At 43.5% G+C, this 26,035-nt stretch overlaps 1 protein-coding gene and 2 long non-coding RNA genes across 3 annotated transcripts in view; 2 read left to right on the top strand and 1 right to left on the bottom strand.

The window, feature by feature from the left end:
• Window positions 1-26,035, bottom strand: part of LOC139060767 (uncharacterized) — a 338,288-nt gene that overhangs the window by 278,007 nt on the left and 34,246 nt on the right. The gene's annotated exons all lie outside the window — the stretch shown is intronic.
• On the top strand, window positions 7,009-10,890 carry LOC139046783 (uncharacterized). The gene is made up of 3 exons (XR_011506925.1): window positions 7,009-7,155; window positions 9,320-9,384; window positions 10,350-10,890. It is a non-coding gene; the product is annotated as an uncharacterized lncRNA (long non-coding RNA).
• On the top strand, window positions 18,417-22,298 carry LOC139046782 (uncharacterized). The gene is made up of 3 exons (XR_011506924.1): window positions 18,417-18,563; window positions 20,728-20,792; window positions 21,758-22,298. It is a non-coding gene; the product is annotated as an uncharacterized lncRNA (long non-coding RNA).

Here is a 26,035-nt window from a genome sequence, read left to right as displayed (position 1 = left end):
AAACAAACTCTAGCCTGGCTCTTTGTAGCATCATTTACCATAGTGCTAGCCCTGCCACCTGCTCTTTGCCACACATGGCTCCATGAAATGTCTGGTTCCTTGGCTTATAGAAAAAAAGGAAAAACACACACACACACCCGCCGTGGTGGCTAAGTGGCTATGGTGTAGCGCTGCTAAGCATGATCGAGGTCGCGGTATCGAATCCCGGCTGCGGCGACCGCATTTCAATGGGGGAGAAATGCAAAAACGCCTCTGTCCCATGCATTAGGGGCATGTTTAATGATTCACTGGTATTCAAAATTAATGCGGAGTCCCCCCCCCCCCCCTACGGCGTGCCTCATAATAAAATCGTGCCTTTGGCATGTAACGGCATGTAAAAGAAAAAAAAATGCCTTAGAGTGAAATTAGATTTCAGGGGAGAGCGTTCAGGTGAGAAGAGCTTTTGGTATATTGCCAATCAGCTACGATGGTTAAACCAATATTCGACATTACACAACAATTCCTTTTTACATCAAAAAAAGCATTCGATTGTGTCTGCATTTTGAAAATACGCAAATCGCTGCTATGTGCACTTCACGATATCTGGACACTGTGACAAAATGCCCACCTGCCAGGATTCCTCATACACACTGCGCACCCATCATCATGCTGTTGTGTGTCGCAGATTTGCGCATGAGCACATTCCGTGACTAATTCGAAACAAATTTACTGACAGTGTCGGGGACTTCTGTACATTGTCCATCGGTGCCTCTTATACACAGAGACGTGCGTATTGATTTACTTCGCTTGCCTTACTTTGAAAGGGCATGTACTTCTTGCTGTTCTTCCTTTTTTACGTACGCGTCCGATCCAGTGCAAGCGGAAGCTTATCTATAGCCTGGGAAATTTACTTTTAAGCGGTTATAACGCCTGGACGAAAACCGATGCTGCTTGTTTTCTGAACCTATAGTGCGCATAAGCAGTTCTATAAATATTACTGTTTTCATATTTGAAATCGAGGGTTCGACGGAAGCCCGTCTGGTCGGGATGAAGCATTGAAATGGGGCTCTATTCTGGACACGCATGGCGGCTGCACGGCCGCCATTATCCGCCATGTTTACTCTCTGATTGGCAGTCGAGAGGTCACGTGTTTTGAAATTTGTGCCGGGAAGCGGAAGTATTGCAAAATGCAATTTTGTGTTTTCATCAAGATGACGAAACGTGACGTGGAGCTGCAAATTTTATGGACTAATACATTTTTTTGGTCCTTGGCAGATATATCGTGATGTTAGCGCTTCAAAAAGAATGTGAGCGGTAGCGTGCAGAAGCCAGTGCAATGCATCTGCAATTGCGCGAATATGTGGTGGCGATTCAAGATATGCGCCATGCCAGCTTGCTGATTGGCTGAAGGAATATCTCGTGAGGAGCGTCACAGGAAGGGCTGTTTCGTAAACGTCATTTTGACGATGCGTGACGTTGCGCAGGGCCGCCATTGCTGAGATTTTCCGCCATAATTTTTGCTGCGACGAGCCGCGCGAATTATGCTAATGGGCAGCCATATGCAATGGCAGCCAAGAGGAATGCGTATCGCCACATTTTCCCCGTCGTTTGGCACCACGAAAATCTTTTGTTCATAACGCGTGCTCATAGTATTTGCATCGCTCTCGGTTGGTGCTGGCATTTGTGTTTTGGGCCATCGTTTTTTAAAAGAACGCGTTTATACGAAATAATATTGGTTGAATATAGCAAACTTTCAGCAATGTTGTCCACTTTTCACTGCTGCATTTGTATTGTAATCGAGATTAATGCCTTTTCGCACAATCAAAAGTTATGACAACGGCCTCTTTCTAACTTATAAAAAGAAATGTACGCAAGGCGGCGCCTTGGAGTTTCCTCCCGCGGTGCGAGTAACCAGTGAAATGAACAAGAGATGGCGGCGCCGGCGCTTGCGTCGCTCTAGTGGATATCTCTGGCGCGCGCAACGCTATCGGTGATATTCGGCCGTTTCTCAGCCAGCCGAGTCGGGCTGAGTCACTTGCATTTCACGAAATAGCGATAACGTGGCCTAGAACGTGCGCGCATCACCACTGGTAGGTCGCGTATGTTGTCTCAAGAAAGAAAACAAGCGCGTTGGCTCCAACATGCGATTACTCATTCCATTTTCCAGGGACACGCATCCGAGCTACTGAAGCAGACGACGGCTTGTACGCAGCAGACGACGGAAGCGAGAAGCGTTTTCGACAGAATAATCACACGCTTTGAGATAGCTGCTTTATTTTTACTGCGGAGCAAAACTGTTTTGCTTTACCGATAACGCTACATTGAGTGCCTTCATTTCAGTTTCTTAGGCGAAACGTCAAGTTGGCGTCACGTTACGTAAGCAAAACCGGGCCACCAGCGCCATTTTGTTTGCGTCGCGCCTACGTCACGCATCGAAGAAAATGGCGGAATGTCCAGAATAGCCTTCAGCCCTAGGCCAAAAGTTTTTCTGCGCTATGTGGACGACTGTTTCTGTCTGATTCGGCGCAGCGCTTTGGATTCGTTCACTGCGCACCTAAACAGTCAAGAAAAGGCCATCCAATTCACGGTTGAGACAGAGGTCGACAGCAGACTCCTTTTTTTAGATGTACTTGTCACCAGACGCGATGGACGGCTCTCGTTCAGCGTGTACCGTAAGGACACACACACTGGCCGCTACCTGAACTTTCAATCCGTTCATCCTGACGCTCACAAAAGGTCGGTTGCTGCCTCACTGCTCAACCGTACGAACCGCGTTTGCACCACAGCAGAAAGCCGTTCCACTGACTTGGACCACGTGCGAGGTGATCTCTCGGCAAGCGGCTACCCCACATCCTTTTTGACTGCTGTGGAGCGCCGTCTGTCCAATCCTGCACGTCCGACCAATCCGCGACCAAGAAAGCGTGCTGCCATACCTTACGTTCCAGGGATAAGCGAAACCCTGTCTCGCGTTCTACGCAGTTATGACGTTGAGGTGGCGCACGTGCCCGTTTGTAAGCTGAGGCAAGCGCTCGTCGGCGGAAAGGACAGGCTTCCGAGAGAATCGTTTCCCGGCGTGGTATATAAGATACCCTGCGCAGATTGCGACTACGCATACATCGGTGAATCCGGCAACTTCAAACAGAGACTGAGAGAGCATCAGAAAGATGTCGAAAAGAAGCGTACAGTGTCGAATGCCCTTGCCGAGCACGTGGATGCAACGGGCCATGATATCGACTGGGATCGCTCAAGAATTATCGGCCAAGAAAGAAACCAAAAATCGCGTCTGTATCTGGAGTCACTGGAGATACAAAAAACACGTCACACGCTTAATCGAAATGAGGGAACCCTCCCACCGTCATACACGCGCTGCTTACGTCACGTTCTAAAGCATACATAAGCTTCCTTGAACCTTCCGTCATCCCATTGTGAACAAGGCTTCCGTAGCGAAGCCGAAACGTCTTTTAGATTTTTTTCATTTTTAGCACTTCTATGTTGGTCGGTGTCCTTGGTTTTACTTCTTCAATGTTTTCATATTTATCTGTCCAGTGATCTCTTGATGTAAAAAAAAAAATTGTTTTCGTCTACAATGTCCTAAATTACAAATCATTTCTTACAGTCACTGAGAGAAAAAGTGTGGACGATATTTAACAGCAGCGCAAGAAAACTGAGTAAAATAAAAACGGAGACACACACGAGCGCTACGTGTGACATTTGTTTTTTTTTTGTGTTACAGTTGAATATTTCCAGCTTTGACCAAAAAGCCTAATTTTCGTTTTGAGATCAGCTGCATGTAGATTATATTTTTTTATTTTATAACGATTATTTGACGCGCGATAGAAAACCCCAACATGACAGAAGTTCACATGAAAATAGAGGCTAGGAGTGCAAAACAGTAGTCGTAGAAGGAATATCGACTGGAGTTGCATAATGCGCACTTGCAATGCGCAGTTGCATAATACTTTGAGACGTACGACACAATCATTCTTCTTGTTACCAGCTACACTAAATGAAGTGTGCTCCACGATTGCCAACCTTAAAAATACAGGGCCTGGCTTCGACAATATTTGTGTCAGGCATTTAAAACTGGTTGCGCATTTAGTTTGCGACACGCTCTGTAACATTCTTAACCTTATGTTCAAAGAAGTTGCATTCCCTTCCTTTTTAAAAAATGCCAGGATTATTCCTGTTTTTAAACAAGGCGACAAACACACAGTTAATAATTACCGACCAATTGCAATTCTGTCCTGCCTTAGTAAACTAATTGAGAAATTATTTGTTAAACGTCTTAATCACTACTTAACAAAGTTTAAATTGCTAAAGAACAATCAATTTGGTTTCCACCCAGGAAGTTCCACAAATCTAGCTGTTCTATCTCTAACTGACTACATAAAAGAATGTATTGATTCGGGAAACTTAGTCGGATCTCTATTTTTAGACTTCAGTAAAGCTTATGACACGGTTAACCATCAAGTCCTGTTTAATAAACTTGACTCTTATGGTATAACCGGTCCTGCGCTAACATTCTTAAAAAATTATTTACTTGACCGGCCGTACACAGTACATGCAGCAAATACTTTCTCAGTAACAAAATGTATTAACCAAGGTGTACCACGGGGATCAGTTCTGGGCCCTTTGCTTTTCCTTTTATATATTAATGATCTTCTGGATTCTCTTAACTCCACCAACTGCGTTCATTGCATTTTATATGTAGATGACACAACCATCTCTTCATCTGACAAATCTGTTACTACTCTTACTTCTAAATTAAATATTGCATTAAGTAACATTATAGAATGGTGTAGCAACAATTACTTAGTTCTTAATCTTTCAAACACTAAATTTATGTTATTCAAAAATGCTCAAAGGGCCTTAACTTCTATTCCTGAAGTAAACCTTGGAATTCATTCAATTCCCGTTAGCACCGATGTCACTTTTCTTGGCATGCATCTTGACCCTAACCTTACATTTCGCTCTCACTTCCAACATCTGAAGCACAAGACTGCGTTTGGTATACGTGCATTGTTCAAAGCTCGCCCTTTTTTTTTCTCACGAGGCTCTGCTAGCGTTGTATTATGCGTTCATTCATAGTCACATTAATTACGGCATTGTTTCATGGGGCAACACTTACGCTTGTCACTTATCATCAATTCAACATATCCAAAATCAGTCGATACGCATTATCACTTCTAGCTCCATGCAATACAATGCCTCTTTGTTACTTCGCGCGTATAATATCTTGCCTATTAATAATTTGTTCCGGTTTAACATACTCGTCTTACTCCACAAGTTGCTTCATAATAACCTTACGTTTCCGTTCATTGCAACTGACCGTTTGCTGAATAATAATATGGCCAGATTTGCGGCTAACAACAATTTCTTATTACCCATGGTTCATACCAATTACGGCAAAAAAACATCTTCCTTCGCTGCAATTTCTCTTTGGAATGAATTAGCATCAACCATAAAACCCTGTACTTCTCTTGCCCTTTTTAAAAATCACCTTAAGCATCATTTCCTGCGATAACTTAACTACGATCTGGCGGTGTACCTTTGACTTTTATGTCACATGTCATTTCTTGTATTTCACCCACGCTTTTTTCCGACTTTCTTGTATAACGTGCTTTTTCGTGTTTGATTGTAAATGACATGTCTAATGATGTATTTGATCTGTCGATGTTATTTATAATACGCTAATTTGCTGACTATTGATATCACCATCAATGTTGTTATTATTAACCGAGGGTCCCACTACAGTTCTTTCACTTTGGGACCCTCGTCTGTACATTTGTCATGTAATTACTTCTGTTTTTGGAACCAATAAATCTGAATCTGAATCTGAGTCAACGTTTCAGCGAAAACATTGGTGAGAGCGGCAACTGTCCCCACGAAGAGAAATGCCCTTTCAAAGCGTTGGTTTCGGCGACAGTCCGGGTTTGTCCATTATTAATCACGACAGAAAATTGCCTTTACACGTCACACTTCTGCACAGTGGAAACAGAAAAAATGTTAAGTAACAGAAAAATGCAAACAGAAAACAGAACTTTTTCTGTAATACAAAACAGATAACTATCTTTAAACACAAAATTGCTGTGAATGTCAAACAGGAATAACTTGTTAAATAACAGGGAAAAAAAACAAAGATAGAAAACAGAGCTTTACAGAAATTATCTAGCAAGGCAGCTGCCAGAAAATTTCTGTTGCTTTAAGGAAATATATTTTACAGTGTAGTTTCTTAAAGAGGCTTTAAAGTGGCACATTGTCTTCTGTATAGCTTTTGTGCAAATTTATTTGCGTAGTTCGTTGGGCCAGCGTATCGATAAGAGACCGCCACGATAGTTTTGATTTTTCATTTTTTGTTTTAAATGAAAGTCCTCGACCTAGGTACTCTAGTAAAATTTATCGGCAAGTCTCATAGCACCCTAAATAATTTGCTGTAGCATCAACAGCAGCAGTAAATTAACCGAATCTGTTCATTGTGGCTATCTTCTGGGGTGTAAATTTAGCGTATTTACGACTCGCAACTTTTTTGACTGGCAAGCTTATTTACCGAGCAATAAACAAAAAAAGCTACTGGAACTGTATTAGAAAACTTAAGTGACGACTATTGTCAAAACATGACAAAACAAGGCCTGCGGAGTGCATATTATAAATGCTGTTCACACTGGGTAGATAAAGACACTATATTTGAGCCAAAAGCTAGCAACTTTTTTTAAGACGAGAGGTACGCCAAAATTTAGGACTAGGTTGTCAGAGCCGTCCTAGAATGACGCAATTGGAAACTTGCCTTAGCAATGATATGGAACAACGCGGAACTGATACAACATGAAAAGGGAACAAAGAGGCGACCGTCGCACATAGACAACGATTGCACATGAAGCGCTCAACACAAGCGCTGTCAATAGAGGCGTCAGTAAAGCTAAGTGTAAAGAAAACGCCCCTGCGGGCAATCTACTAGATAATAGCGCATTCAAGCCGACTTCGTGGCTTGCGTTATCGCTTTCGATAACCTCCTTCGTAAAGAAAAGTTGAAGCCCCTACCGCTTTTGCCCACTGTATAAAATGGCAGCTCGCTTTAGATCTTTCTCGTACGTCATCGATTCCTGCGACAGGTGTAAGAAGCACTAGCAAGTCCTCGGTCTTTTTTTTTTTCATAACTGGCCTGCCGCATATTGCCAGGTAAGGAGAATCTTTGTAAAAGGATATTGCGTTTTGATTTCCGCTACGTCGAGGATGTACTAAAATATACCTATATCAATTGTAGTTGTCAATTAAAGGTGTATAGTACTTTAGCATGGAATCGGAAATATTAAATAACCTGCACGGCTATGTGACTACTCCAGTGTACATTCCTAGTGGTCAACAGCCGAAACTTTAGTGAACCCCCACCAAGATATATTAGTGAAAAAGAACTGTCTATATATATAGTACAGGGGCCCCTGACGACCGCCATAACAGTATATAGCGACGGTGTCACAGCAGCCGATCCAGAACCTTTGTAGTATCAGTCTGGTTTATTGGCGCTGCGCAAAAGCGTTGGCCTCATGATTGTGGAGCCCTGGGTTTGAATCGTGTCTTGGGCAATTTCATTTAAACATTGCTGCATTATTAACTTCCTCGTATGACTTCTGCAGTGCTTGTTATTTTATCTATGCCTCACCGCCACACCTGACACTGAAGATCCTGCGAAGGGGAACGAAGCGACCCGTTGCGTCGTAGCCTCGAGGGATCGCAGGGGGAAGGGGAGCAGGGGGTGCTTAAGTAGATACCGCTTCAGCGGCCGCAGACCAATTAATAACTATACGTTGTTACTGTGCGCCCCACTGCAGTGAGACGGGCCAACCACTGACTAGCGAAACCTTGTGCATGCGATGGAATAATAAAGGGACCCTCCTCACTTTACCAGCTCGACTGTGAGGGGGCCCGTCATAATAACGTACAGACTATTATGACGGGCCCTCTCACCGTTCTGAGTGCCTAATGAAAATTTTCTTGAATATTTTATCACATATAGCAATTCTCGAAAATCTGCAGATGGGTTATATTTTTCGTCGCTCCTCATTTGAGACCCAGGATACCAGCAAACTTTAGATCGCGCTCCCGTTCTCTGATATTTTAAGTACCGCTTAAACATGACCGACTTATTATTTCATTTCAAACTTCCGTGGCTACCTTCCGCTCAGTTAACATCGATCGTCCGTTCTTGCGAGGTGGCGGGTGGCACTGGATCTCTTGACTTCAGGGAGACGGAGGCCCCGCCCCCACTTGCGCCTCTCGGTGCTGAAGGTGATAAGAACTCATTCGAGGGCAGAATATACGGAGTTGTGAGATTAGCAGATTCGGCTGACTCCCGTACGGCGCAGGATAGCCCGTCCTATAGATACGGATAAGGAGAAATTAAGAAGTGTTATCTTTTTAATCATGCAGAACCAACTAGCCAGAAGGAAATCTTTTCTGACTGCTGCAAGGGAAGCGCTTAATTACCTTTCGAGGCTAAGGCAGGATGCTCGAGGACTGAGTGCTCTGAATTTTGACATTTGAGATTCTATCCACGGCTGGCTGCTTCAGCAAGCCATTGACACAACTGAATGTAATTTAATGCCATCAATGCCATTTAATACCATTTAATGCCACCAATCCGAAGCGCGGAGGTCAGAAAAATTCGGTTGACTTCATGGCATCCATGGAGAGCGGCTAAAAGAATATACAAGGCAATAAGAGTGAAATAATGGAGAAGTACAATAAAGTAGATCTGTTTGGCGGAGGGCGAGGAAAGATATACGTTTCATCCGTTCACGGCAAGTCGACATCCAGCGCCGCCTCATTACAAATCGAAAGCACCTTACCTAAGTAATCGCTGCTTGAAGACGAATTTTATGTTCCTTGCAATATTGCTTGCGAATTCGCAGTCAGGGACAGAAATTTCGAGACCACGACTGCCGCAAAAAAAAAATGAATTTGTGCCAGGTTGAGGCACTTCCTCCGGCAATGCAACGATTATAGTCCCTCCACCACACTAATGCGAATGCTTCCCACCAGTAAATTAAGCTTTCTCACTCTGCCCGTGTTCCACAAGTGTGTGTCCGGGATCGTACTTAGATTGCGCAAATGTACAAAATCAATGCACAAGCAATTTGATCAATAGAATTCAGGAACGTTAATGGAAGAAAGAGATCACTGAACTACATGCAGCACTATTTTAGACACCGCTGAAATTAGACATCGCTGAAATATTCAGCAGCGTAGCAACCAGTATACGCAACACAAAAGTAACGCTCACGTTATACCATCTTGAACCTCGCACATGGCGTATATTAATGAACATTGCTCAAAACTGTTCTAGGTTCTTCCTAACCACCATGAAAGCCTACGTGGTCTTGGCCTTGGTCATCTGCGGACATCTATGCCGTAAGTGACAAGACATGACGCGTGCTGCATGTTTGTTAGGCGCTTCTTCGTTCGAGTCGTCACCAGACCAAGCAATGACTGACACGCGGTGATACAAGCCGGGTAGAAACAGTCATCTGCAGGTTGTAGGAAGGGAAAGCTGAAAGAGATTAGATAACAGATAATTGAATGGGATAGAAATAAACAGCTAGACGCTTGGAGCACTTATTCAGCCTTTACGACTGGGTGCCGGCGACATGAAACAGTTATATCACACCGGTTAAAAAACAAACTGAAATAATCTCACTGTTAATGCGACAATGAAGCAGCGGAGCAATGCAATCCCTAACGCGTGTGTGCGTCGCCACGCGATATTCTTAAAATTTCGCTCGCTTTAATTTCTTGTCGAAAAAAAGGACCATAGAATACCTAGGTTACTGCAAACACCGTTCTCGATCATATAGCAACATCCCACCACCCCCAACATTTGCGCTGACACCTTATAGATCGTAGCTATGTTAATTAAATGTTATCAAACTTATTCAGAAATATATTGGTGTACAACGATTAAAAAACTATATTATAGCACGAACAACGCACATCAACATAAAGTGAGCGCCGTTCGCGTAAAGCTCCTCGTTATTATTAATTAAGCGTACTTACGTTTAAATGAGAGTAGTAGGAATTGCGAGGCAAATAAAATCAAATTTTCAATCATGGCAAAATTCAGTTGGCATAGCCGGTGCACAGAACAGCACATAAGAAATCTACTTCTAAAATTCCGGCAATTTATCTTTTAACTTCGACATTAGGCAATAAGTTGAATGACATGAGCGCATTTGTGCATTTTACGGGTTTCTTTAGATGGTAATCTTCAAGCTGAAAATCCCTTCAAGCTTTATTTAGCCAGTGAATGTCCTTGCACAGTAATCTACCGTGACTGCGTGTGTGTCAACTTTCAGCGCTCTTTCCTGTGTACACTGCAGAAATTCAAGCCGCTACATTGAGCAAGCCGGAAAAAACAGCGCACGCATTCGAGAAGCTACTGGAAGAAGCGCTTACCCAATCTATCACCGCGGATGAGCGACGAGACCTCGTCGAAGCCCTCAAGGCCCTCAAGATCTCGGCTAACGGCGAAGAAACTGAAGAGGGCTACTTCTTTCACCTAATCGGCACAGGAATCCGTGCAATTGTCCAGGCAGTCCGCGCCGGTGTTCAAGCTGGTCGTGCAGCCGGTACTGCAGCCGGTTCTGCAGCCGGTTCAGCGGCCGGTTCAGCGGTCGGTATAGCGGCTGGTTCAGCTGCGGGAGGTGCGGCGGGAGGCATTATAGGCGTTGCTGCATCGGAGAAAATCCGCAAGTCGTAGGTAGCTTCGACTACCCTTTTTTCGTCGCAACACAATAAAGCAACTGTGTCATATCGTGGAACAAGAACGTGTGTTGGTCGGTTCCGCATCAAATTTGATCTGTTCTGCTTCACATTTTGAATAATGTTTTTCATGTTTATTAAATGCTTGTAAATTGTGTTCTCGCTCTGTGTTCTCCTGTTCTCTTGTGCGCCTGCTTGGTCCGCGGATTGGATTATAATTAATAAGAAATTGATAGAAAGACAATAATATAGGTTTCAACTTTATTTGCTTTGGCCCCATACTTTGGTCCACGTACTTATGGAATTCTCTAGCTGGCAATATTCGTTCCCTCCCATAATATAAACTTTTCGCCGCACTAACTGATAATGCAGCCTAATAACACTTCCTTTATTTTTTTCAATATTTATCATTGCGTTGCTATAACCATGTTTACTCTTCTTGTACTTTAGACTTGTGCCTACTCCTGCAATTAGCGGCGAGAATTTGGAGTGGCGCCCTCTCGCGAGTGACGTCACGGCCAGGGCGCCGCTCCCTGCGGCTCGCTCGGCTGCCGCGCGCGCTCGTTCCCTTCGTGTATGCATGGGGTATGGGTGGCTCGAGCCGTGCTTATTGAAGGGTATGTCGGCTTGCTTCAGCTGCCATGCCTGAACCACAGTTGCTTCTCCTAAAGCGCGAGAGACGATAAAATTTGCGGATTGGAAATCGCAAGCTATGTAGCGGTAAAGGGGTCTACTGGTTTTACAATGCATATGTGCGCCGTGTCTTTCCATAGATTTTGCGTAAACAGAATTTCTGCAAATTCAACACGCGAAGTTGTGTATGATGCTTCGCTAGACACTTAACATTCCGTTAGTATTTAGCTATGAGAAACATTGCATTTTACATGGAAGAAAAATCTTGGTGATTGGCGTCAGCTTGTTATCTGTGTTAGAAAGACACTGCCCAGCGAAACTGTCATCATGATGCTTTATTACTCTGGTGAGTTCTAGTCAAATATGGCCATTTAGTAATGCGTAAAAGAAAGATTTAGGCGCGCATTTCTTATGAAACAGGCCTCCAAAAAACGAATTGCTCATTGCTGCTCCTGGGAACACTATGGCGCTTCATGTAGAGTATTTACATAGTTGATTCTCAAATACCATAGTAGCAATCACCTGAGAGAAAAGTTTCGTGGTTAAGATCGAGAGCCAATTAATTGCAAGCGATGAAATGTTTCATGGTGGGCCTCAGCAGCCTTCATCGACAATATGGCACACACCTCACGCAACGGTAGGAATCGACTGTCAGTATGGCGAGGCATGCGTTTTTCGCGAAACCCATCAGTTCACTACAACTATCTGTACAGGAATAACATTGATTCACGGTGGAGGAAAAGAACTAGGAAGTTTAACAGTAGGTATGCGGCCTGTAGGGTGAGCAACACAGCAACCAAGAACGTCAAGCGGAAAGTCAGAGAGGCTGAAATAATCTCATGAGTGGCGGCAATTAAAAAGAAACCTGCCATGAGTAACTACTTACGGGAAAAAAACGAAATCAGGAAACAAACAATTTCTGATAACTCAAATGGAAGCTCATTACTTTTCGAAGCGAGATCGGGATGCCTTAGAACACGCACCTATAAAGCGAGATATAACAAGGAAGAAGAAGCATGTGCTTGCTGCGGTAAAACTAGGGAGACGACAAGGCATGTTTTATTAGAATGTGAAGACGTCTACCCAGCGGTCGATTTAGGCACCATTGGCCTCCTTCAAGCCCTTTGGTTCAGTGGGAGCAGTGGTAAAGCAAACATGTCCGCAATAGGCATTAGTAAGAGGCGATTGGAGGATTGGTGGAAGAAAAGTAGGGAAACGACAAAAGACGGAGACGTACAAAAGCACAGTTCCCAATAGGGGATCAGAAAATTTGGCCGCGGTAGTTCATAGTCTTTTTTTTTTCGTTGTTTGACCTAGGTAGGACATTAGGCAGTATAATAGCAAGAGCTTGGTGGCGCAACCTACCGCCCCGTTCCAAAAGGGACGCTTCTAACATCCATCCATCCATCCATGCTTTAATGCCCCATGCCATAATCAAGATGGATGCTGTTAGCGTCGACGCATGTCAACACTGCTCCGTTTCTACTTTCGAAAACGGTAAGAGGTGAGTAGTTTGCTCTTCAAGTACATTACAAACAGTGCACAACGCATTCTTTTACCCAATATTTTCCGCGTGTTCATCACACAGAACACGACTACAATGTAGCCCGCAAAAAAAGAAATGCAGGCGGACCGTGACAAAATTTATAAACTGCGTGTTCTGACATTTCAGCCTATGTTGCGCTTTGCGAGGCAACGTGGAATTTGGGCATCAAATTTAGCTTTAGTGTTTTGCTATAGCACACCTAAGAGCTAGCTAGTGGGCTTTACAAATGTATTATTGTCCATTCTTGCCTTTTCGGAATATACTTATTTTTACTGTGGCTGCGACAAAGAAAATAAAGCATGCGTGAGTTCTCAACAAAACTCACTCAGCGATATTAGCTCTTAGCTATAAGAGGTAACAGTGTTTAGTCTATTGAAGTGACCCGAAAGTGAGACCTATTTTTTTTTTCTTTTGGCTACTATTTTATTTGTTTTGACGCTGGCATATGAACCATGAATAACCATATGAATAAATGAGTAGAAAAGGCCGTGATTTCTTTCGAATTTTGACACATACGGGATTTTCATCGAGCGTGCGCTCTAACGCAATCACATTAAAACGTCACGGCGCCCTAATCACGGCCCTATAGCTTTCTTCTTCGGCTTTTCCTTTCTTCTTCTTTTTTTTTTTTTTTTGAAGTCGCAAGCTGTGCCCATGCACGGAACAACGGACTTGGCAGTTCCAACGTACCAAATTGCGCTAGGGGCATCGGTGGTTGCTTTCGTTATTTCATGGTTTATGGGTCAGAGTGCACTGATGACCTCCTCGCAACCTTCTGCCTTAATAAAGCTGTTTCCTCCTCCTCCTTGCTCGGCCTGCTCGCAAAATCACTGCATCCGTACCCCGCGTTGTTGCATATCGGCAGCCTGTCACAACTTCATGTGACCGTCTACCCGGCCTGCATCGCCCGCACCTGAAGCCTCCCAAGGAGAAAAGTACTCATCCTCGAAGGTGGACATAAGGCGCAAACGTTGTCACAAGTGGACGCCAGAAGTACGACGGTTAGCGGCAAATACAAGGCCGCGGTAGCTTTAATTGTGCGTCGCTGCGTTACAATTTTCGGTTTTGAAGAACCGAACAATCCCTTTCTTAGTTTCACGAACTTCCCTATGTAATGAAATTTTTCTTGCTTAATGCGAGCGAGACTACTTCGTTAAATCGAGTTTCAACTGTGATATAATACAGTTAACGTAATGTGTCCACTGCTTTAAATTATCAGGACTTACCTCGCTGCTGCAGCTGCTGCGCTTGCTGACAACAGCATTCTGACAGCCACTGTCCGTGCTCATCGAGTGCGATGTGTTCATGTGTGCTTGTGCGCGCTGACACCATGCTTGTTCATTGAGTTAGTAAGCGAATGTTTCCAAGTTTACACTGCCAACAAAACTATTACCCTTACTTCGTATGTACGTCTACTAATTTGCTATCGCAATCGATGCTTCAGCTTTCGGGCGAAACTGTGACTCTTTCTTTTTGCTTTTATTTTTTAGTTCGACACATAAAAAAGCGCATGGAGCATACAGCACAATTCTGCCTAATGATATGGAATATATGAAGCAGTGGGCTTTACTTGAGCGACAGATTGCAATGTTCAGTTTGCTAATTAAAACGATTCACTGAATAACTTCATATGTATTCTATTTGAATCTTATGTACAGATTCCGGAATTGAGGCTAATAAGTAATTAACTCATTGCATCACTTTTCCACTGATCAGCTTCAATTCTGCAATTTCAACATGTGCCCTCAAGTGCATAGTAAGTTAATTCAGAAGCGTTATGAAATAGGAAGTCATGAGAGAATGTGCATATTCGTTTTGATTATCATATTCTAAATGGCTGCATGGTTAAAAAATATTTCCAACCAAACAACCACGATAGTGGGAGGGACACTTGTAGCTGAACCGGGGTAGCCCAACCTGGGATCTTTTTGGTTGTTTGCCTTCAGTAACTGTTTTTCCTGGTAAATGAAGCAATAGTCATTCTGAATGTGTCTTCTTTTGTCTGTTTCCCTTACAAAGTTTTTTATAGAAGGTCTATAGACAGTATACCGACGTCAATAGGCTGTCTAAAGACTTTCTATAAAAATGTTGTAAGGGTTAACTGCACTTAAAAAGAAAACCAAAGAGGCCCTAATTAACCGAAGGTGCACACATCCACTACCTTAGTGCATATTGGCAATAATAAAATGAAGCTTCTCAGTGCAATATTCTGTATAAGTTCCTCGATTTTTTAAACAAATAGCGACCACCAACATGGAGCTGTCTGTGTTGTGTATTTGTGTGTGTATGTTGTGTCTGTGTATTGTGTGTGTGTGTGCATTGTTTACGTGTGCATGTTTGAGATGCGTACGTATTGTGTGCGTGTGAGGGTTGTATGTCTGTGTGTTGTGTGTGTGCGTGTGTTTTGTGTGTGTGTGTGCGGGCGGGGAGGGGGGGGGGGGGCGTGTACATGTTGTCCCAAGGAGAGTGCTGTTTGTTTCAAAGTGTATAGGTGCCACTGACTGGCCATGGATTAATTGTCTGCAGTTACCTGAAACGAAATCGTCTGGCTGGTATTAACAGTATTTGTAAGTGGCCCTTTAAGTGGTATTCACTTACGCACACATTGCAGGGCCTTGTTAACCATGCACTCTTCCCCAAAAAAGTATTGTGCTAAAACGTTTCCCTCAGCACTGTAAAATTATGCTATTGCCATATATATATATTAAAGCACTACTGTTGTTTTTCGGTTCAATCGCAGCATGATGGCCTGAGAGAGGAACCAAGGTCCAGCACCCAAGCAAGCAGCACGGCCTCGCACCAAAAGTTGTCTCCGTAATCCGGTGTCTTCACGAGGGAGTTTTAAAGCAAAAGTCTTCAACAACGTAATGCTGAGGCGACATTGAGATTTTTTCATTTTTTCAGCACCATTATGGTTTGATATATAAGCTTGTTCTCTTGCACTGTAGCAAGAAGTTCGCTGTTTCTGTTTTGTTTTCATGTGGCTTACTTAACCGTCAGTTTTTCTTGCTTTAAAATAAAACACTTTTCTCTTTTTGTACGAAACAAACTGTAGCCTGGCTCTTTGTAGCATCATTTACCATAGTGCTAGCCCTGCCACCTGCTCTTTGCGACACATGGCTCCATGAAATGTCTGGTTCCTTGGCTTATAGAAAAAAGGAAAAACACACACACACACCCGCCGTGGTGGCTAAGCGGCTATGGTATAGCGCTGCTAAGCTTGATCGAGGAAGCGGTATCGAATCCCGGCTGCGGCGACCGCATTTCAATGGGGGAGAAATGCAAAAACGCCTCTGTCCCATGCATTAGGGGCATGTTTAATGATCCACTGGTAATCAAAATTAATCCAGAGTCCTCCCCCACGGCGTGCCTCATAATAAGATTGTAGCTTTGGCATGTAACAGCATGTAATAGGAAAAAATATGCCTTAGAGTGAAATTATATTTCAGGAGAGAGCTTTCAGGTGTTAGGTGAGAAGAGTTTTGCTATATTGCCAGTCAGCTACGATGGTTAAACCAATATTCGACACTACACAACAATTCCTTTTTACATCAAAAAAGCATTCGATTGTATCTGCATTTTGAAAATACGCAAATCTCTCCTATGTGCACTTCACAATATCTGGACACTGTGACAAAATGCACACCTACCATGATGTCTCATACACACTGCGCACCCATCTTGATGCTATTGTGTGTCGCAGATTTGTGTATGAACACATTCCGTGACTAATTCGAAACAAATTTACTGACAGGGTCGGGGACTTCTGTAGATTGTCCATCGGTGCCTCTTATACACAAAGACGTGCGTATTGATTTACTTCGCTTGCCTTTTAAGCGGTTATAACGCCTGAACGAAAACCAATGCTCCTTGTTTTCAGAACCTAGTGCGCATAAGCAGTTCTATTAATATTACTGTTTTCATATTTATCTGTCCAGTGATCTCTTGATGTAATATAAAGCAAAGATTTGTTTTCGTCTACAATGTCCTAAATTATAAATCATTTCTTACAGTCACTGAGAGAAAAAGTGTGGACGATATTTAACAGCAGCGCGAGAAAACTGAGTAAAGTAAAAACGGAGACACACACGAGCGCTACGTGTGACATTTGTTTTTTGTGCTACAGTTGAATATTTCCAGCTTTGACCACAAAGCTTAACTTTCGTTTTGAGACCAGCTGCATGTAGATTATATTTTTATTTTATAACGATTATGTGACGCGCGATAGAAAACTCAAACATGACAGAAGTTCACATGAAAATGGAGGCTAGGAGGGCTAAACAGTGGTCGTAGAAGGAATATCGACTGGAGTCAAAGTTTCGAGAAAAACATTTCTCTTGGTGAGAGCGGCAACTGTCCCCACGAAGAGAAATGCCCTTTCAAAGCGTTGGTTTCGGCGACAGTCCGGGTTTGTCCATTATTAATCACGACAGAAAATTGCCTTTACACGTCACACTTCTGCACAGTGGAAACAGAAAAAATGTTAAGTAACAGAAAAATGCAAACAGAAAACAGAACTTTTTCTGTAATACAAAACAGATAACTATCTTTAAACACAAAATTGCTGTGAATGTCAAACAGGAATAACTTGTTAAATAACAGGGAAAAAAAACAAAGATAGAAAACAGAGCTTTACAGAAATTATCTAGCAAGGCAGCTGCCAGAAAATTTCTGTTGCTTTAAGGAAATATATTTTACAGTGTAGTTTCTTAAAGAGGCTTTAAAGTGGCACATTGTCTTCTGTATAGCTTTTGTGCAAATTTATTTGCGTAGTTCGTTGGGCCAGCGTATCGATAAGAGACCGCCACGATAGTTTTGATTTTTCATTTTTTGTTTTAAATGAAAGTCCTCGACCTAGGTACTCTAGTAAAATTTATCGGCAAGTCTCATAGCACCCTAAATAATTTGCTGTAGCATCAACAGCAGCAGTAAATTAACCGAATCTGTTCATTGTGGCTATCTTCTGGGGTGTAAATTTAGCGTATTTACGACTCGCAACTTTTTTGACTGGCAAGCTTATTTACCGAGCAATAAACAAAAAAAGCTACTGGAACTGTATTAGAAAACTTAAGTGACGACTATTGTCAAAACATGACAAAACAAGGCCTGCGGAGTGCATATTATAAATGCTGTTCACACTGGGTAGATAAAGACACTATATTTGAGCCAAAAGCTAGCAACTTTTTTTAAGACGAGAGGTACGCCAAAATTTAGGACTAGGTTGTCAGAGCCGTCCTAGAATGACGCAATTGGAAACTTGCCTTAGCAATGATATGGAACAACGCGGAACTGATACAACATGAAAAGGGAACAAAGAGGCGACCGTCGCACATAGACAACGATTGCACATGAAGCGCTCAACACAAGCGCTGTCAATAGAGGCGTCAGTAAAGCTAAGTGTAAAGAAAACGCCCCTGCGGGCAATCTACTAGATAATAGCGCATTCAAGCCGACTTCGTGGCTTGCGTTATCGCTTTCGATAACCTCCTTCGTAAAGAAAAGTTGAAGCCCCTACCGCTTTTGCCCACTGTATAAAATGGCAGCTCGCTTTAGATCTTTCTCGTACGTCATCGATTCCTGCGACAGGTGTAAGAAGCACTAGCAAGTCCTCGGTCTTTTTTTTTTTCATAACTGGCCTGCCGCATATTGCCAGGTAAGGAGAATCTTTGTAAAAGGATATTGCGTTTTGATTTCCGCTACGTCGAGGATGTACTAAAATATACCTATATCAATTGTAGTTGTCAATTAAAGGTGTATAGTACTTTAGCATGGAATCGGAAATATTAAATAACCTGCACGGCTATGTGACTACTCCAGTGTACATTCCTAGTGGTCAACAGCCGAAACTTTAGTGAACCCCCACCAAGATATATTAGTGAAAAAGAACTGTCTATATATATAGTACAGGGGCCCCTGACGACCGCCATAACAGTATATAGCGACGGTGTCACAGCAGCCGATCCAGAACCTTTGTAGTATCAGTCTGGTTTATTGGCGCTGCGCAAAAGCGTTGGCCTCATGATTGTGGAGCCCTGGGTTTGAATCGTGTCTTGGGCAATTTCATTTAAACATTGCTGCATTATTAACTTCCTCGTATGACTTCTGCAGTGCTTGTTATTTTATCTATGCCTCACCGCCACACCTGACACTGAAGATCCTGCGAAGGGGAACGAAGCGACCCGTTGCGTCGTAGCCTCGAGGGATCGCAGGGGGAAGGGGAGCAGGGGGTGCTTAAGTAGATACCGCTTCAGCGGCCGCAGACCAATTAATAACTATACGTTGTTACTGTGCGCCCCACTGCAGTGAGACGGGCCAACCACTGACTAGCGAAACCTTGTGCATGCGATGGAATAATAAAGGGACCCTCCTCACTTTACCAGCTCGACTGTGAGGGGGCCCGTCATAATAACGTACAGACTATTATGACGGGCCCTCTCACCGTTCTGAGTGCCTAATGAAAATTTTCTTGAATATTTTATCACATATAGCAATTCTCGAAAATCTGCAGATGGGTTATATTTTTCGTCGCTCCTCATTTGAGACCCAGGATACCAGCAAACTTTAGATCGCGCTCCCGTTCTCTGATATTTTAAGTACCGCTTAAACATGACCGACTTATTATTTCATTTCAAACTTCCGTGGCTACCTTCCGCTCAGTTAACATCGATCGTCCGTTCTTGCGAGGTGGCGGGTGGCACTGGATCTCTTGACTTCAGGGAGACGGAGGCCCCGCCCCCACTTGCGCCTCTCGGTGCTGAAGGTGATAAGAACTCATTCGAGGGCAGAATATACGGAGTTGTGAGATTAGCAGATTCGGCTGACTCCCGTACGGCGCAGGATAGCCCGTCCTATAGATACGGATAAGGAGAAATTAAGAAGTGTTATCTTTTTAATCATGCAGAACCAACTAGCCAGAAGGAAATCTTTTCTGACTGCTGCAAGGGAAGCGCTTAATTACCTTTCGAGGCTAAGGCAGGATGCTCGAGGACTGAGTGCTCTGAATTTTGACATTTGAGATTCTATCCACGGCTGGCTGCTTCAGCAAGCCATTGACACAACTGAATGTAATTTAATGCCATCAATGCCATTTAATACCATTTAATGCCACCAATCCGAAGCGCGGAGGTCAGAAAAATTCGGTTGACTTCATGGCATCCATGGAGAGCGGCTAAAAGAATATACAAGGCAATAAGAGTGAAATAATGGAGAAGTACAATAAAGTAGATCTGTTTGGCGGAGGGCGAGGAAAGATATACGTTTCATCCGTTCACGGCAAGTCGACATCCAGCGCCGCCTCATTACAAATCGAAAGCACCTTACCTAAGTAATCGCTGCTTGAAGACGAATTTTATGTTCCTTGCAATATTGCTTGCGAATTCGCAGTCAGGGACAGAAATTTCGAGACCACGACTGCCGCAAAAAAAAAATGAATTTGTGCCAGGTTGAGGCACTTCCTCCGGCAATGCAACGATTATAGTCCCTCCACCACACTAATGCGAATGCTTCCCACCAGTAAATTAAGCTTTCTCACTCTGCCCGTGTTCCACAAGTGTGTGTCCGGGATCGTACTTAGATTGCGCAAATGTACAAAATCAATGCACAAGCAATTTGATCAATAGAATTCAGGAACGTTAATGGAAGAAAGAGATCACTGAACTACATGCAGCACTATTTTAGACACCGCTGAAATTAGACATCGCTGAAATATTCAGCAGCGTAGCAACCAGTATACGCAACACAAAAGTAACGCTCACGTTATACCATCTTGAACCTCGCACATGGCGTATATTAATGAACATTGCTCAAAACTGTTCTAGGTTCTTCCTAACCACCATGAAAGCCTACGTGGTCTTGGCCTTGGTCATCTGCGGACATCTATGCCGTAAGTGACAAGACATGACGCGTGCTGCATGTTTGTTAGGCGCTTCTTCGTTCGAGTCGTCACCAGACCAAGCAATGACTGACACGCGGTGATACAAGCCGGGTAGAAACAGTCATCTGCAGGTTGTAGGAAGGGAAAGCTGAAAGAGATTAGATAACAGATAATTGAATGGGATAGAAATAAACAGCTAGACGCTTGGAGCACTTATTCAGCCTTTACGACTGGGTGCCGGCGACATGAAACAGTTATATCACACCGGTTAAAAAACAAACTGAAATAATCTCACTGTTAATGCGACAATGAAGCAGCGGAGCAATGCAATCCCTAACGCGTGTGTGCGTCGCCACGCGATATTCTTAAAATTTCGCTCGCTTTAATTTCTTGTCGAAAAAAAGGACCATAGAATACCTAGGTTACTGCAAACACCGTTCTCGATCATATAGCAACATCCCACCACCCCCAACATTTGCGCTGACACCTTATAGATCGTAGCTATGTTAATTAAATGTTATCAAACTTATTCAGAAATATATTGGTGTACAACGATTAAAAAACTATATTATAGCACGAACAACGCACATCAACATAAAGTGAGCGCCGTTCGCGTAAAGCTCCTCGTTATTATTAATTAAGCGTACTTACGTTTAAATGAGAGTAGTAGGAATTGCGAGGCAAATAAAATCAAATTTTCAATCATGGCAAAATTCAGTTGGCATAGCCGGTGCACAGAACAGCACATAAGAAATCTACTTCTAAAATTCCGGCAATTTATCTTTTAACTTCGACATTAGGCAATAAGTTGAATGACATGAGCGCATTTGTGCATTTTACGGGTTTCTTTAGATGGTAATCTTCAAGCTGAAAATCCCTTCAAGCTTTATTTAGCCAGTGAATGTCCTTGCACAGTAATCTACCGTGACTGCGTGTGTGTCAACTTTCAGCGCTCTTTCCTGTGTACACTGCAGAAATTCAAGCCGCTACATTGAGCAAGCCGGAAAAAACAGCGCACGCATTCGAGAAGCTACTGGAAGAAGCGCTTACCCAATCTATCACCGCGGATGAGCGACGAGACCTCGTCGAAGCCCTCAAGGCCCTCAAGATCTCGGCTAACGGCGAAGAAACTGAAGAGGGCTACTTCTTTCACCTAATCGGCACAGGAATCCGTGCAATTGTCCAGGCAGTCCGCGCCGGTGTTCAAGCTGGTCGTGCAGCCGGTACTGCAGCCGGTTCTGCAGCCGGTTCAGCGGCCGGTTCAGCGGTCGGTATAGCGGCTGGTTCAGCTGCGGGAGGTGCGGCGGGAGGCATTATAGGCGTTGCTGCATCGGAGAAAATCCGCAAGTCGTAGGTAGCTTCGACTACCCTTTTTTCGTCGCAACACAATAAAGCAACTGTGTCATATCGTGGAACAAGAACGTGTGTTGGTCGGTTCCGCATCAAATTTGATCTGTTCTGCTTCACATTTTGAATAATGTTTTTCATGTTTATTAAATGCTTGTAAATTGTGTTCTCGCTCTGTGTTCTCCTGTTCTCTTGTGCGCCTGCTTGGTCCGCGGATTGGATTATAATTAATAAGAAATTGATAGAAAGACAATAATATAGGTTTCAACTTTATTTGCTTTGGCCCCATACTTTGGTCCACGTACTTATGGAATTCTCTAGCTGGCAATATTCGTTCCCTCCCATAATATAAACTTTTCGCCGCACTAACTGATAATGCAGCCTAATAACACTTCCTTTATTTTTTTCAATATTTATCATTGCGTTGCTATAACCATGTTTACTCTTCTTGTACTTTAGACTTGTGCCTACTCCTGCAATTAGCGGCGAGAATTTGGAGTGGCGCCCTCTCGCGAGTGACGTCACGGCCAGGGCGCCGCTCCCTGCGGCTCGCTCGGCTGCCGCGCGCGCTCGTTCCCTTCGTGTATGCATGGGGTATGGGTGGCTCGAGCCGTGCTTATTGAAGGGTATGTCGGCTTGCTTCAGCTGCCATGCCTGAACCACAGTTGCTTCTCCTAAAGCGCGAGAGACGATAAAATTTGCGGATTGGAAATCGCAAGCTATGTAGCGGTAAAGGGGTCTACTGGTTTTACAATGCATATGTGCGCCGTGTCTTTCCATAGATTTTGCGTAAACAGAATTTCTGCAAATTCAACACGCGAAGTTGTGTATGATGCTTCGCTAGACACTTAACATTCCGTTAGTATTTAGCTATGAGAAACATTGCATTTTACATGGAAGAAAAATCTTGGTGATTGGCGTCAGCTTGTTATCTGTGTTAGAAAGACACTGCCCAGCGAAACTGTCATCATGATGCTTTATTACTCTGGTGAGTTCTAGTCAAATATGGCCATTTAGTAATGCGTAAAAGAAAGATTTAGGCGCGCATTTCTTATGAAACAGGCCTCCAAAAAACGAATTGCTCATTGCTGCTCCTGGGAACACTATGGCGCTTCATGTAGAGTATTTACATAGTTGATTCTCAAATACCATAGTAGCAATCACCTGAGAGAAAAGTTTCGTGGTTAAGATCGAGAGCCAATTAATTGCAAGCGATGAAATGTTTCATGGTGGGCCTCAGCAGCCTTCATCGACAATATGGCACACACCTCACGCAACGGTAGGAATCGACTGTCAGTATGGCGAGGCATGCGTTTTTCGCGAAACCCATCAGTTCACTACAACTATCTGTACAGGAATAACATTGATTCACGGTGGAGGAAAAGAACTAGGAAGTTTAACAGTAGGTATGCGGCCTGTAGGGTGAGCAACACAGCAACCAAGAACGTCAAGCGGAAAGTCAGAGAGGCTGAAATAATCTCATGAGTGGCGGCAATTAAAAAGAAACCTGCCATGAGTAACTACTTACGGGAAAAAAACGAAATCAGGAAACAAACAATTTCTGATAACTCAAATGGAAGCTCATTACTTTTCGAAGCGAGATCGGGATGCCTTAGAACACGCACCTATAAAGCGAGATATAACAAGGAAGAAGAAGCATGTGCTTGCTGCGGTAAAACTAGGGAGACGACAAGGCATGTTTTATTAGAATGTGAAGACGTCTACCCAGCGGTCGATTTAGGCACCATTGGCCTCCTTCAAGCCCTTTGGTTCAGTGGGAGCAGTGGTAAAGCAAACATGTCCGCAATAGGCATTAGTAAGAGGCGATTGGAGGATTGGTGGAAGAAAAGTAGGGAAACGACAAAAGACGGAGACGTACAAAAGCACAGTTCCCAATAGGGGATCAGAAAATTTGGCCGCGGTAGTTCATAGTCTTTTTTTTTTTCGTTGTTTGACCTAGGTAGGACATTAGGCAGTATAATAGCAAGAGCTTGGTGGCGCAACCTACCGCCCCGTTCCAAAAGGGACGCTTCTAACATCCATCCATCCATCCATGCTTTAATGCCCCATGCCATAATCAAGATGGATGCTGTTAGCGTCGACGCATGTCAACACTGCTCCGTTTCTACTTTCGAAAACGGTAAGAGGTGAGTAGTTTGCTCTTCAAGTACATTACAAACAGTGCACAACGCATTCTTTTACCCAATATTTTCCGCGTGTTCATCACACAGAACACGACTACAATGTAGCCCGCAAAAAAAGAAATGCAGGCGGACCGTGACAAAATTTATAAACTGCGTGTTCTGACATTTCAGCCTATGTTGCGCTTTGCGAGGCAACGTGGAATTTGGGCATCAAATTTAGCTTTAGTGTTTTGCTATAGCACACCTAAGAGCTAGCTAGTGGGCTTTACAAATGTATTATTGTCCATTCTTGCCTTTTCGGAATATACTTATTTTTACTGTGGCTGCGACAAAGAAAATAAAGCATGCGTGAGTTCTCAACAAAACTCACTCAGCGATATTAGCTCTTAGCTATAAGAGGTAACAGTGTTTAGTCTATTGAAGTGACCCGAAAGTGAGACCTATTTTTTTTTCTTTTGGCTACTATTTTATTTGTTTTGACGCTGGCATATGAACCCGCTGCATCAGAGTGCACATGGCATTCAGTATTGATTCTGTTGCTTCGTTAACCGCGGTTCGAGTGTTTTAGTGCATTACCGTTGCGAAATGGTTTTGCCTTACCGCTGACTAGGTCCTTTCATCTTGAAAATAGTTAAAGGGAATACTGGACTACGTGGTTTGGTGTACCACCTGCGCATTTTAAAAGCACAGCGCAGAAGGTGCTAGTATCTGAGCAGCGAAGATATGTTGTCGTCATGCTCGTGGCGACAAAGAATTGCTCGCACGTAGCCTGCTATAGCCTCACTTCCTGGCTATGACAAAGAATAACTAAATGTATGAATGGTGGATGGCAAAAATAAGAAACAATGGTCAAAATGTGCATAAATTCAACTCCAACAAAACATTTAGTAAGAAAAGTAACAAGTCAGCATGTGTCATTGTTTCACGAAACTACAGTTAAAACTCGGCATAACGAAACCCGATTGTACGAATGTCCAATCTAACGAAGAAATTTCCATTCCCCCGCAGGTAACCGTAGAGTTAGATGCTGTCATCACCCCGAATCAACGAAACTCCATTAATGAAAACCCAATTTAACGAAGTATTTCTTGGAATAAATGAGTAGAAAAGGACGTGATTTCTTTCGAATTTTGACACATACGGGTTTTTCATCGAGCGTGCGCTCTAACGCAATCACATTAAAACGTCTCGGCGCCCTATAATCACGGCCCTATAGCTTTCTTCTTCTTTTTTCTTTTTCTTTTTCTTTTTTTTGCGAAGCCGCACGCCGTGCCAATGCACGGAACAACGGACTCGGCAGTTCTTACGTACCAAATTGCGCTAGGGGCATCGGTGGTTGCTTTCGTTATTTCATGGTTTATGGGTCAGAGTGCACTGATGACCTCCTCGCAACTTTCTGCCTTAATAAAGCTGTTTACTCCTCCTCCTTGCTCGGCCTGCTCGCAAAATCACTGCATCCGTACCCCGCGTTGTTGCATATCGGCAGCCTGTCACAACTTCATGTGACCGTCTACCCGGCCTGCATCGCCCGCACCTGAAGCCTCCCAAGGAGAAAAGTACTCATCCTCGAAGGTGGACATAAGGCGCAAACGTTGTCACAAGTGGACGCCAGAAGTATGACGGTTAGCGGCAAATACAATGCCGCGGTAGCTTTAATTGTGCGTCGCTGCGTTACAATTTTGGGTTTTGAAGAACCGAACAATCCCTTTCTTAGTTTTGCGACCTTCCCTATGTAACGAAATTTTTCTTGCTTAATGCGAG

This window comes from Dermacentor albipictus, chromosome 6 (assembly GCF_038994185.2).
Source record: "Dermacentor albipictus isolate Rhodes 1998 colony chromosome 6, USDA_Dalb.pri_finalv2, whole genome shotgun sequence".
NCBI lineage: Eukaryota > Metazoa > Arthropoda > Arachnida > Ixodida > Ixodidae > Dermacentor > Dermacentor albipictus.
Note: the sequence above shows the minus strand (reverse complement) of the source record. Positions and strands in the feature narration are given on the sequence as shown.